General features: G+C 41.1%; 1 protein-coding gene across 10 annotated transcripts in view; it reads right to left on the bottom strand.

Moving 5' to 3' along the window:
- Positions 1 to 14,640, bottom strand: part of ESRRG (estrogen related receptor gamma) — a 376,167-nt gene that overhangs the window by 209,811 nt on the left and 151,716 nt on the right. For 4 of the 10 annotated variants that reach the window (XM_065744802.1, XM_065744720.1, XM_065744558.1 and 1 more), the window contains exon 2: positions 7,038 to 7,191. The exons of 4 other annotated variants lie outside the window; for them this stretch is intronic. The gene's annotated coding sequence lies outside the window, so the exon portion shown is untranslated. The remainder of the gene's footprint in view (positions 1 to 7,037; positions 7,192 to 14,640) is intronic. 2 more of the 10 variants (XM_065745111.1, XM_065744950.1) reach the window with 1 other exon arrangement.

Genomic DNA, 14,640 nt, shown 5'->3' with positions numbered 1-14,640 from the left:
TGCGTCTGGCCTTAGGTGTCAGCTGCTGCCCCAGACTTTGGGTTAGGGCCTGGCAAGGGGGAAGCTGATCCAAGTCCCTTCGCTGCTGCCCCAGACTTTGGGTTAGGGCCTGGCAAGGGGGAAGCTGATCCAAGTCCCTTCAAATCATGCTCACATGGTATTAGCTGACATTGCTATTCAAATTGCAAGGTTGTTTTAATTTCGTATCCATTAAACAAGCAATATAAAAAGTATTTAATGAAGGCTTTTATTTTTTTGAAAGGAATCTGTTCTCTTTAGTAAGAGGCTCCTGTGATTTAGGCAGCCACAAAAACAGAACCTGCTTGTATCATGAGAAACATCTACTTATAATGGTCTGTGCTTATTATTACATACATGTCAGCAATACGCACCCAATTAATGGCTGATGTGGGGGGGAGGGGGAAGGACAGCAACCAAACAGCCACACTGAGAGCAGCAGGAGCACTACAACTACACCAGGGTTAGAATATACCCGTCCTGCTTAGGTGTTTTACAGGTGCAGAAACAAAAGAACAAGCGTTCTGAAAAAGGATTTGATCTGTAATCATTAGAAAGGAGTTGTGAGAGGAAACAGAAGATGAACAAGCATCAGATTTTTGCTAGAAGATGTGATTAATAAAAAAACAAAAAAAAAAAACAAAACACAGGGCCTGCGAATGCACTGAATTTTGGAGAGAAAAATCACTGGAGAGAAAGACTGATAGATGCCCCGTGGAGATGCACTGGATGAAATCTGAATCTGAAAACTATGAGGGGTGGTGACTTTGCAGCAAACCCGCTTTCACAAGAGAGGCAATTAAGTAAGGATGCAAAAAAAAAAAAAAAAAACACCTTTTTTTTCTTTAAATAAAGTTGTAGAACGAAGTAGAGATGTATTAAAGAAGAATAATGAACTACTTCTGAAAATTATGGTATGCTTAAAATACATATGCTATCCTATATTAACAGGACATAATGCTAGTCTGAGTATTTCAGTTCAGAAAGTTTCTGCTTGTGATCAAAAACTAGAAGAGAACAAGATTGCTTTTGCCCAAATTTCAGAAGTCTATTTCAAAACAGAGCAACTGAGCTCTTCTGCACATTTGTGAAAACTGTAACCAGTTCTTAGCGTGAGGAAACAAAATACTCCTTGTTCACACTATTCAGATAAATGGCTCAACCTCCTCCTTTAGAAAGCTTCTAAGCAAGCAACATGAGACATATATTTGGAATATGAAAGTTTAATCCTTCTCATTAAAACACGACAAACTTATAATTAACTGAGAACGGAGTCAATAATGAGAACATCCTTCATTGTAATGATGTTGGTACTATCAGCTTGTAATATGGGAATACACCACAAGGAAAGTGAAGTGTAATAGAGAAAATAACTCGGTTGCTAAAAAAAAACAACAACCACCAAACATAAAATGGTCTGAAAGTTTTTACTTTGGACCAATCTTTAAAGCATAAATTTTAAAACCTCAGAAGTTATTTTTCTTGTCATCAGACAAGATAATACATTACACTGTTTTCCTGTGATGAGGAATAATTCAAGGTCTTACACTGCCTGATTAATCTCACAACCAATATTTAGAAAAGGTTTCTCTTTGAGCTAATCAAACTTGACAAAAGCAATCTTCAAACTATGCCACATTCGCTGATTTGTAAGATACCTCAAACTTGTGATTTATTAAGTGCAGCTTAAATTAGCAACAGCTCTAAATCCACTTGTAACACATGTTGAATCTCACAGGCAGTACATAAGGAACATAGAAAACACAGAGGTCAAAATTATTAGAGCAAAGTATTCTTTTTCTTAATAGAGGATTAGAAACATTCTAGCCTGAAGTCAGCACCCAGCTACATCTCTATGCTGATTTTAAGATCTACTTTTGGAGAACATATCCTGCTAGCATTCACCTTACCTTTGACTAAGATAACTAAACAGCCTTGACTTTACTGGATAACTTCTGCCCAATGATTCTTCCAAATAATGCTTATTTTTATACAACTGAATATGTATAAGGTAGGCTCGTTTTTCTACATTTCAAAGATGTTGGCTTGACTGGGCCGCACTGAGTGAAGAGGAATTGTCTTGGGCTGCACATGAAAATATGAAGTAGCTCATACATAAAAGTAACAAAAAATAAGTCTATTTTTTATTAAAACATAAAACAAGAGGGCAACAAAACAAAGCTAATGGGTTGATAACACGTGTTCCAAGGCTTCCATGTCTCAGATGTATCACAAGACCACAATTCCTACAGAGTACTGTCATTACAGAACAGCTGCCAGCAGGAGGACAGCTAGCTGGTAAGCACTACAACACTAGCAGAGAACACTGTGGGAAGGCATGCAAACACCCTTCATGATCCCTTTTTCAGTATTGGTACTTCTTTCTGTGAATGGCCACGCACATGTGACCAGGAGTTTCCCAGGGTTTGGGAGCCTGTTTGAGTTTGGCTGTGCAACCCTCTGTACCAAAAGAAATTCTTTAAGACAGTTGAGCAGAAAGACAAAAATTACAGAAGTATAGCATTAGTTCTCTACTACAAATACTCAAAAAAGAAATGAGGCTTCCAGCTTATTCTTCTCCTTATGTCAGACTTGAGTTCTGGATAAATCTTTTTACAAGTCACTCTCTGAGCTACTAACTCCCTTTATTTCTTCACGGTTGTGTAGAACAGTCATTGCCTATATTAAAATGATCTAATATCATACTTCATTAACAAAGAGTCACATATGCCAGAAGTTGCTAGTATAATTCTTTTCCAGACCCAAGGAAGGATAACCAAATATTGAGTAACACACTCTGAGAAGACTATCAGTGAGTTTCACTATTTGTTTATATAAATGGGCCAATGCTTTAAAGTACTTGAGAGCACTTAACCAAAGCAAACAAGCACTTGAACTTTAAATATCTAGCAAAAGGAGCTATTGACAAGTATGACTTTACTTAGTAAATCTTAATATCTTTGCAAACTTGCATTCATACTCTCTTCATGAAGAGAAGCAGCAGACTCTTATCTCAGCCTCCACTCTACTTCAAGCTCTCACACAGTGAGAGGGGCGAGCAACTGCACACTCCCCATTCATTTCTTTTTGCTTAAACAGACTGCTTCAGTTTTTCCTAGATGAGCACCCTGGGCCAACAGATGTCTTTAGAAAGCTATTTCTAAAGCTGAAACCAGAACATTATTCTCTCTCTCATTTGCCCTGTAAAGTAGGATTTTTTCATCTTAAAGATCTTCCATTTCAGCTCCCTGCTACCCACAGGCAACAAAGCATCAGTGATGGAACACATCTACCAAGTGTTCTCCTATTAACTCCCAAGAGGTGAATAACACTGTGGGAATAGCTTGCTACTCTCAGTGAAACACTGAGCAAAAGCATTCATTTGGTAAGCAGCCATGCAGTGGAGACAGTCTGAGGTGCATCTTTTTGGTCTTCACACTTGTGAAGCACTCCCTAGCTACTGCATTATATACGATTAGAGTGGTCATTCCCTGGCCAAGAAGAATGATCTTATGTCCATATACATTTCCGCTGAGAAATCAGCATCCAAAGAAATGGTCATAATTAGTATTCTGTTGGTTGAGACAGTATTTTTTTTCTTGGAAACATTATGACTTCATATAGGTCAAGTACTACACAGCTTCATAGCTGGACTCTGACAAATCCGGTTTGCTGTACCTGAGCAGCTGCACTCATTAAGGATTTATGTATTTTGAGGACAGGTCAGTGGCAGTTTTCAGAAGGATAACACCACCAGTGTACATCAGGTCATCTCAAGTCCTAAGATTGCACTGAGAACCACGAAGGCTGCTTTTCCATGAAGCTTTTCCATCCAGCAGGAGGCTAAAATCCTGCAGTACACTTCACTTTTTATTTCTTTCTGAATTTGTTTTGGATTCAGCTTACAGTACATGTCTGTACACTGCAGGAATGTGTGTCTGGAGAATGTTTCCTTGTGTGCACGCCTGCCTGAGCGTATGCACAAGTGAGTGAATTTGGTGGCATTGCCTATTAAAAGATTTGCACTGACCAGTCTGGTGACAGACTCCTCAAACTCTATTTTACTAGGAAAAAAACAACACAGGAGAGATGTAGCTGAACATGTGAAATACTCAGTGATAAATTTTCAGTCTAGGTACAGTTCCTGAAGGAAACTTTGAACGCTCTGAAATTTCTTTGAAATACCCTTTATGCCATAAACAGGTTTTAATAAATAAAACAGCTGAGAAATTTATGTCTGGAAAAGAAACAACCTTTCCCAAAGTGATAAGTCTGTTGCATATCATTTCTTATGAAGCCTGATTTCAAGCATGAGTGTCTACTAACACATACCCTCCACAGTTGATGCTGAAGAATATACAGTTTTTATCAAATCAAAATTCCAGAGCCTGGTTCTGATGCTATCTTCCCCTCACAGTCCCAAGTGGTTTTGTTTCCATAGAACTACCTTTGCTACCTACTCTTAAACAAAAAGTGAAACTAGAATTAAGGTTATTTATGATTGCTCTGTTCATGATATGCTTTGGTCTACTAGGTGAAACGAGTTAGATTTGAAGATACTGAGAACGCATCATGATACTCTGACTAGAAACTGAAAATAAACAGAAAGCCAGTAATGTTCTAGAATAATACAGTGCTCAATTATTTAAAGACAAATCCTTAGTAGTGAATGTGCATTTTTTGAAAGATCAATCAAGTCCAGCCAGGACAGCACACACTTCTGGGTACTAATATCCCAAATAAAATACTATCTTAGAACAGTGATAAAAACACATGTATGACAAAATAAATAAATAAAGTGTAATTCATTTTTCAACACACCACAAGTAACATGACCTAGTTATTTAATAAGCCCTCCATGACCCCGTGGTTTTAGTAGAAATGAACTAAAGGGTGAAACTGAAGGAGAAAAACTTAGACAAAATGAAGACAGAGAAAAGACAAAAGCAACAAAAAAAAATAAAAGACATAGGGAAAGTACTGGTCTACTTCATTCTAATAATAGAGTCATCAACAGAGTATCTACATGCACTAACACCTAATTTGAGCATCCTGAATTCTGATCCTGATTTCCAGAGATGGCAACTACATATTAAAAAAAAACACCTTTAAATTGCTCATTACTAGAAATAGATTGATTTGCATGAGAAAGTTAAGAGTTAGATTCCCTTTTTGTTTATGAATATTAAGGTCATAGGCTGAGGTCTCAAAGTGAGCCCTAACTCATGTTGGTAGCAGCATCTCTAGCCCTGTGAATGGCACTGTGTGGGAGTGGCATTGGAGCAAGCCCAGCAAAAAAAAAAAAAAAAAATGGACAGAGACTTTGGAGATGAGCACAAGAACCTTTCAGTATCTAAAGGGGGGCTATAAAAAAATGAAGGGGACAGACTCTTTAGCAGGGTCTGTTGTGACAGGACAAGGGGAAATGGTTTCCAACTAAAGGAGAGAAGGTTTAGATTGGATATAAAGAAGAAGTTTTTTGCAGTCTCAGGGTGGTGAGGTGCTGACACTGGCTGCCCAGAATGGTGGAGGATGTCCTGTTCCTAGAGACATTCAGGGTAAAATGGATGGGTCTCTGAGTACCCTGACCTGCTGTAGGTGACTTTATTCACTGAGGACACCGAACGAGTTCGACTAGCTGACCTTTAAAAGAGTCTCTACCAACGGAAACAACTCTGTGATTCTATAACCTGTAGCTCTGCTCAGCATTCAAAGACAAACTGATAGAGAAACATTGGGATGGGAAAAGTCACCAACAGTAAGAGGCTGGAAGATACCTATGTCAGTCTGAGAGCATGTGACAACATGGGTCAGGCTTGCAAACACCTTGGTAAGGACAGACCCTTTGGAAAAGGTGGAAAAAATGGCTCATGTTGAGCAGCTGCAGCCATTCTCAACTTTTCTATTTTTCATTTGCTTTCTCTCCTTCAGCAAAACTTGCTGGCAGAAGCATTTAGCTGCTCTGCTTATTCTTATATATGTGAATTCAGAACAATCAAAGAAAATAGAGCTTATCCTCGAAGCACAACACCACGTAGGATTGATCTAGCAGGGTGCACATCGGGCACAAAACATTCTGACTGTAGGATAACAGCCATCATTTTGAACTGCCTGAGGTTTTATGTTTTAAGTTGTGTACTAAATATTAACTTAAGGCAGCATGGATTTTTTTGTGTGTGTTTTTTTTTTTTTTTTTTGCTCAAATATATGTACCAAATTTGTAATAAGTAAATCAGTAAGCTAAGATACAAGATAATTTACTTGCTTGTTCAGAGAATATCTCAAGGATCTAAGTGTTTTCTCATACTGTCATACAAGAAAATTCCTAATTAAGTATTTTTGTGTGTTAACACTTCATTCAAACACAGTTGCTCATGTTACTAAGAACCACCCAAAGTTCTTATAACTTATGCACTGCCCACTGCTCTGTAGGAGCTAGATTGTTTTGTGCCAGGCAGTGGCTTGTAACCCTCCAGGAGGGGCAGCCACTAAGATCTTTCTCAGCTTTCTTTACTCAGAGGACAGTGAGGCCCTGGCACAGCTGCCCAGAGAAGCTGTGGTGCTCCATCCCTGTAGGTGCTCAAGGTCAGGTTGGATGGGGTCCTGGGCAGCCTGAGCTGGGGTCCACCCTGCCCATATCAGGGCTGTGGGGGGGAGGAAATGGAATTCAGTGGGCTTTAAGGCCCTTTCCAACATAAGCCATTCTATGGTCTACAAGCACCCAGCACATTTTCTTGTTTTAAACATACTGCACAGTCACAGCAGCCCAAACAATTATTCAGCATGAACTACTAAACCCCCCACATCCAACCACCCTGAGCTCTAGCAAAGTTCAGAAACAGGACCCAGATTGGAAAGGCTGGCGTACAACAGCAGCTCACACTCATTCTCTCCAAAGCCAAACACTAGAGAGCCAAGCAGCATGCTGCTGGCCATGGTCTCCCACCACCCCAGCTCCTGCCTGTGCATTCTGCCAGAGCAGTGCACAGGAGAGGGCGCAGATCCCCTTCATCACTCACCATCCTTTTCTAGTCACATTCACTATGCATTGCACTAGAAAATCGTAACGGTGTTAAAATATTTTGGCAGGATTTGTTATGGCCAGATCACTCACTTCCTTTGGGACACACAAAGCCTCCTCTGGCAATGAAACAGCCAAAATGTCAGCAAATCCTATAGAACAGAAAAGGGTCTGTCAATGAATCTCCATTAAATGCAAGCAAACAAAAAAATATATATAAGCATAACAAAGATACACAGACATAAAAAGAAACAGTCTAGAAATATTCACTTTTTATTAACATTTCCTTTTTTCACCCTACAGAAACTTTTTAGCAGCATTCCAATGTATTCATCACCAGGTGCTATTAGAGCACAAGCTCACTCCGAGTGTTACCAATTCACGGACAGATTAGAGGGCACATTAATAACATAGTTAATATGAAGTGTTTAGAGCCTTTACGTCTGTGACAAATACGACTCAGCCAAATTTCCTGACCATTGAGGCCACGGAGGAACAATTTGGTAGATTTCATCAACAGCTCTAATTATGTTCCTGTCAAGTCGAGAACAAAGTAATCCATAACTGGGGGGCTGCTCAGAGACAGTGGCACACAAGAGTAATTTATGCCCAAGACACAAGGCCCTTGCTGTAGTTAGAGAGCACAGCGCCTGACTAACAAGTGGCTTCAAAAGCGAATTTATTAGGGAAAATGCAGCCTGCCAAGTTCAAGTTTATGGGATGTTACAAGGGAAGGTCTTGTATTCAGCCTTGTCTATGCCAGCACCCCAATTCTTACTCTCCCCAGGCTCTGTGGTCTCTAAAATGCTGAGCTCAGAGCAGCGGGGAACGGGACTCCAAAACCACGTCAGTCCCCGGGACACAGGTTGCATTGCAGGTGCCCTCTCACAATCCTATAAATAAGGCGCTAATGAAACACGCAAAGGGATTATTAGCACAGTGAACTAAAATACTGCCATACACCACACATCTCTTACCACAGCCCATCTGGGAAACAGGCTGAGAAGAAGAAGGGGGGCAAAACGACGGAGAAGCTGTCATGTAATTTTGAGTCATTTTCCACTGTGATCTATATTGGGATGCAGCTTCTATGCTTTCAGATGAGGGGGGTTATGTGTGGCACTCATGTGGCATTTCACAGAAAGGCAGGGACGTCTCCCTGGGGCTGGGAGGAATGTGAAGCCTGGCACTGCTCACTTGGGACTGGCTATTTTGTGAGTACTTAGAGAAAAATAAAATAAGGTATTGCCCATGTAATTAAGAGCAATATCTATAAACCTTAGGATTAATAACTATAACAAAAAAATAGACATAAAACATACTCATACAACAAATAACACATGCTGAATGGATTTTAAAGCATAGTTTTCTGAAGTTAGCTATGAGCATACACTTCTGTCAGCAGTTTAAGGTTTGTAATTAACTAGACAGAAAACACAACTAAAAAAGTTGCTTAGCCACTTTATATCTTTTACATTCCTTTATTTGATAGTGAAGAAATAAGCTAATAAGATTGTTGTCAGCTAACTGAAGCAGCAGCCTTCCTGAAGGGACTGAAGCACAGGTGATGGGAGCACTCAGACAAGACCCATTTTGGAGACTAACCACTGTTGCAAGAAGGTCACTTGCTTTGCCCTGAGTTCCCCACTGGTAAAATGTACACAAGCATGCCTAGGGAAGGACATAATCCTCATGTGCTGTATCTTACCACGGGATTTTTGACTCTGGACCTACTGAACTATGGGTGTTAGTTACTTCACCTTATAAGAAGTGGTACAGATCGACTGCAAGAACTAGCTGAGCAACTACAAAAAAACAAAAACAAAAAACCTCAACATCTTCTTTCATGCTTTGCTAAGATTTCTTATTCAAGTTTGCTTAATGCATCTGAACTTGAAAATCCTCTGCTGCTAGGTTTAGGGAATTCCCTAACACCTTCTGAGGTGGATGGTATTAGTCTCTTACAGCAGAAGCACTTCACAGAATTACAATTACTGGCTCCTTATAACACTTTGCATCCAAGGATAGGCCAAATAACAAAAACAAAACATGCAACCCTTCTTTCTCCTTCCTCCCCCAAAAAATCCACTCCACAAGCATTGTTGTCTGCCTCAAAAAGAGTCAGAGGGAAAAGGAACAGACACAGTCCCATTCTACAGATGCAAGAAGAGAAAACTCTGGTAAATCACAGAGGGTAAGCCAGAAGCCAAGCAATGTCTGGACTTCATAATTCCCAGGCTCGTGATTCAGTCACAAGACACGCTTCCTCTCCTGGTGAAATGTCATGCTGCCTCATGCCTCTGTTACAGAACGCGTTTTAACCAAGTGTAGCAAAAGCATGATGATCCCATTAAGTATCTAACATCTAATACCTTGTGAAAACTAATTTAGTGCTTTATCAAATCTCTAGTTTGTATGTAGAGCATAAACTGGCTACATTTGCTAATAGGGCAGATTGACCCATCCCATATATTATCAAAACACATCAAAGTCTGCTGGAGGACGCAGCCTTAGCTACTTATTATCCTCTGCATTAACTCTCTCACCAGCTACTCAACCAATATGTTTCCCAGTAATACATCTGTCATGATTTTGCAGAGAAATCAGCAATTCTGAGCAGCAGCACAGTTAGAGACAGATAACAGGACTAAACCCATTGCTGTCGCACGACTTCTCAATCTGCTGTTAATTGGCAAAAAACAAAAACCTGCAGCACCGGCTTTGCACAGCAGCTCTCCATTGCTGGCCTCCAGAGATTCTCCCTCTTAGGCCTGTATATTTAGATCTTAAGTCATTCACATGATTTCTGCATGATTTATTACATACAGGAAATAAATAAAGTTAGTAATAACATCTTCAAACTTATAGGTAATTTTTATCATTTTTTGTGAGCAGAAAAAGGGCATCTTATGCAAGGGAACATGTGGCTTAGTAATCAGGAGAGAAAGTGCCAGAATATTACTAATAATGTTAGCACTATTAGATCAAATGAGAACATCTTTGTTGGCTTGGATGCTATGCAATCGTATTCCTGCCTGTGATATATTTAGAGTATTGCTTGAGACACTATATAATGAACTGTAAATTTTGAAACCACGCTTCTTAATGGCTGTGAGCTCACCTACAAGGCTAATAGAGGTGATTTTTTTTTTTAATTATGATTGTTACTAATCTCTCATAGGCAGTATTTGTCTTTGGATTTGGAAATCCTACCTCATTGTATACAAGACTTGCAGAGACCTTTTCTGACTGGCTACCTGAATTACCAGTTACCACCATAACCAAGTGGTGGGGAAGGTGGAGCTGGAATATTCCAGAAGAAAGCCAAAAAGAAACTCAACGGAAAGGAGAAAAGAAATGTTTCACTTTTTGTATGTGACTGTATAGTCGTAAAATGTAAGTACAGCCCTAGCATAGTGCTTAGTAATTCACATTTAATTCTACCACTTCCATTGTTTTGTTCTGTACAGTTTGACAAGCACCAGTTTCTTCTTTTCCCTTACTAACTGTGGGTCACCATGTCTTTAGCCAGTAATATAAGGAAAAGACATTTTGGGGTGCAGGATATTTTGAAGCTGTTCTCAGTTATTTCAGAGCCTACTGAAGACAGATCATTTCTCATCCTGCTGCCTACAGGCTAGCTGTGGTTGGTTGTCACCCAGCCCAAGTTGGCCAATACAGTGAATCTTTTACTGGGTGAGAATTTCAGCTGGGGGAATGAATCAACCAAAAGCATAGAAGTGGCCAATGAGGGAAAATACAACTCCATGTTATAGGATTTAGCTGAGAGTCTTTGGAGCTTTATCCTCCCCTTACATCCCTCATTTTTTTTTCCCTTCTGTTTTTATTTCAAAATCACAGGAACTAGGCAGCCTAGCAAGGCTGTAATCACTCAGCAGGAGCCTGGCACAGGCACAATGTAGCCACCAGCCAGGCAGTGGGGAAATGAAGGAAATATCTTTCTCCCTCCCCCTATGTTGCTTAAAAGGGGCTCGGCATGAATGAATCTTCCCGGTAGCCACCAACAATTTCTTATTCCTTCCGAGCAATCATCAATTTCAGCATCAAGTGGTTTAGTGGATCCACAACTGGTAGTGGCAGCAGAGGAAGCCCAGCATGCAAACGGTTTGGCTAATTTAAAACCCTTGTGCTGCCGAATCAAACATGACAAGACAACAGTAAAAAGAGAGGCTATTATCCCAAATGAGAGGCGGCGGATAGCTGAAATTGGCTTGAGTGGCAGAGACAAAAGAGGTGGAAGGAGCAGGCACAGTAATACCAGATACAGCATGCGCATCCTCCCCCACCCTCAATGGGCTCACACGTATCACTATGAGAAGGAAAATAGTCAATGTTTCCAAGTTTCATGTTCAAGCAGAAAAAATACACATGAAAGGATACAAAATAAATAAGCAGCTGGTAAAACATCTGCCCCACGGGAATGGAGAAACTTAACTTACAAGAGACGTCGCCCTTGCGACTGAGAAGCTAACGCTCTGAACACTAAAACTGTCATTTCCTATTGAATTAGTGTCCTGCTGCCCAAAGTTCATTACAGTAAGTTGAAGAGCAGAAGCACTGATTTAGGATGGGGTAACCTTAAAAAGAGAATAACCTGTGGTGCAGCCACTACATGCTGAGAGCTTGCCAAGTGCCCAGAGCTCAGGGCTACTGGGGGAGGAAACACGGAGGGCAAAGGAATTAATTTTGCAAGGCATTTGGGAGACCATGAGCAGACTGATGATGTTCAGAGCCATGAACCCTGGTGATGGCTTGCAGCTCACAGAATGACGACCTGTGGGATCACTGGAGAGCAAGCAAGTTGTCTTTTGCAAGATTAACAATTTAAAAGTGCTGAAATTAATTTTGTTTAATAGCTGTGGGTGCAGACTCCTTACAAAGTAGGTTGCAAGGTCAGCAAGCCTCCTAAAGCCTTTTAAAATGCAGCTTTTTATATGGACGGTAGATTTAGGGTGGCTTAGGTCTTAAAGATCTAAAAGGCAGCAGTGCAAGAGGTCACTTCCTACCATTTCCAAATCTTGGGTGAAGACTTCTCTGTTTTGCTTCTCATTCTGTAACATGCATTTACTGGTACATTCATAGCTACTTGAAGCAGCAAGGGTTTTGTAAGTAGGCAAAGCAGAGAAGACAATACAATCAAACCAGGCTAACAAGTATGTAGCACACTCCTCAGAATCTCACACGGAAGTGTCCTCCCATACTGTAAGCTGGGGGAAGGAAATTTTAAAGAAGAGAACAAAAGTCTGAAAGGGAAAAGACAAGAGTAGGAGTGCTCACCCCTCACAGCAGAAGTCTGTCTGTGATTCCTCTTTACGTGGGGCCATTGTTCACCCAAATTGCTGTGTTGTATGTGAGGGAGCAGCTGGGCTCAATGCTGAAATCCAAATCAGCCGTTTGAGACACTTGCTCAGCCTCACACCCCAATACACGTGAGCTATTATGACACACCAAAACAAACTGTCATGCAATAGAGCAATAGTCACTTTTGTCCTACCCTTTCGTAAGAGCATCCAAGAAATCACAGGTAAAGTTCAATGTGAGTGCAGCTTGGGAACTAGAAACAGTGCTTTCACTTTCCAATGCTGCGTGCGTGGAAGGGAACTCACAAACTCAAGCTCAATTCCAACACCAAAGGAGTATACCCCTTCCCACAAAGCCAACTGCCCCACTCAGTATTTCTATGCGTGCTATCCCACCGCATGAAGCTGGCTCACTGTGGTCCCACAGGCAGAGGGGCCATCTCCCCGGCAGCAAGGGAGCCCCTGGTCATTAGCGAGGATGCAATTAATTCATCTGCAAGCCCATCTGACAGCAGCTGAAGCAGAGCACCAGCCGCTATTCTCTGCCCGTTCCACAGGGAGCAAGAACAAAGAGCTCCCGAGAAGTACTTGAGACACCACAGTAAAATAATTTTAGATGCATATTGATACTGCCACTGAGTAGCATGTGCTTTCAAACTGACACACACTGCTGCTTGTGGTATTTGTTCCCTTTTTTGTCTCCAGGTTGAATTCATATCCTCATATAGTGCTTCAAGAAAGCCCCAGTTCACAGTTCAGCGAGGCACTGCTTAAAAGGCAAGCCTGCTGCAGGTCCTTAGGGCACCTCATCCATCCTGCACTCCGATGGCATCCACCACCAAGGGACCCCATTAGGAAGGAAGGGCAAACTGAGACCCTAACCCAAAGCAGTCTGAAACAGCACCGGCATACTGGTGTAGCAGCGATGGATGAGACTCCATTTGTCTTCAAAACATCGGAAGCCAATATATCTGCTTCATCACAAACTCAACTTTACTTTCCAACCTTGTAGCAAAAACATGGATCACCTTTCTGTCTGGGGATAAAGCAGCAGAGAAGTGTCACACAAGGCTCCAATTAAACAGATGGGAAGTGACGCACTTACAGTGCAACCCCCATGCAACAAAACACCCTGAGACAGCATCTGTGTCCCAAATCAATTGCCCAGGATGGCAGAGCAACAGGCCGTGTGCTGCAAAAGGTGTGCTAGGAAAGGCTGCTGCTTGTAGGAACACTACCCTACCAGCACTGGAGATATCCCAGAATCCACTCTCCCTACAGAAGGTTAGGCCCTTTCAAAGCAGGAAGAAACATTGTGTTTGTTCTATTGCCAAAGTAATTACAGGCTTACCTACGTTACTTTGTATTTCTCCTTTCATAAAAGAGCTTTGTATTCTTGAATGAACAGAGCGTGAGACTAGTGTTTATCTGGAAGTCTCGGAGATAAATTTGGGCTGGCAGAGGATACAACTTCGCTCTGGTCAGAAAAGGTAAAAGGTGATTCCGTTTGTACCAAGTGAGCTTCCTTCCACACTGCTTGTGAAAACAGGTAAGCTCAGGTAGGTGTAATACTCTCACAGACGATATGCATATAAACATTTTTTGACTTTGCTTTTCATGTTAGTTCACTAAGTATAGCATTGCAACATGAACTCCCATTCTTACTCCGTGGATGCAGTTTCAAGGAGAAAACACAATCTCATTATCTCATTCCAATACTTTCAAGGGGAGATTCAAATACTGTAACATGAAATAAGTTTGGAAGAAAAATACTATTTTTTGAAACCTGCTCACTATTTTATAGGAATATCTAGACAGGGCTCTTATTTATTGTTTAGCAGCCCCTTCTTATTGCAGAAGAGATCTTCCTATGCCAGGAGCTTCCCAAGTGCAAGGAAAGAAAACACCACAACCAATTCTCTCAAGAAGCTGCCTAGGCAGCTGCTAGGGACCAAAAACGTTTCTTCTACTGCAGCCAGCAGTATAAGCTTAAGGTTATACTGTCCTCGTGCAGCACTGTATCTCCTCAAGCGCCAGTCTGGCTGACCAGAAGCACATATATCTACCTGCCCATTCAGTTCATATCAAGAGGAAAGCAGGAGGAGAAAAGGCAAGGTCAGGCACTTACGTACGAGCAACAGACCTTGCACAAACCCAAACCAACAGCAGAAATGGCCTTCTCTTGACAAATGCACAATTTGTTGCTAACAAGAGTTAGTTCACATGAAATGCCAGCCCATTTCTCCTACTTCTGTGATCTTGAACACAAATATTTCCAAC

This window comes from Cyrtonyx montezumae, unplaced genomic scaffold, assembly GCF_038088225.1.
Source record: "Cyrtonyx montezumae isolate F1298 unplaced genomic scaffold, pur_monq_1.0 scaffold_0, whole genome shotgun sequence".
NCBI classification, from domain to species: domain Eukaryota; kingdom Metazoa; phylum Chordata; class Aves; order Galliformes; family Odontophoridae; genus Cyrtonyx; species Cyrtonyx montezumae.
The sequence above is the reverse complement of the archived record's forward strand: the minus strand, read 5'-3'. Positions and strand labels throughout refer to the sequence as shown.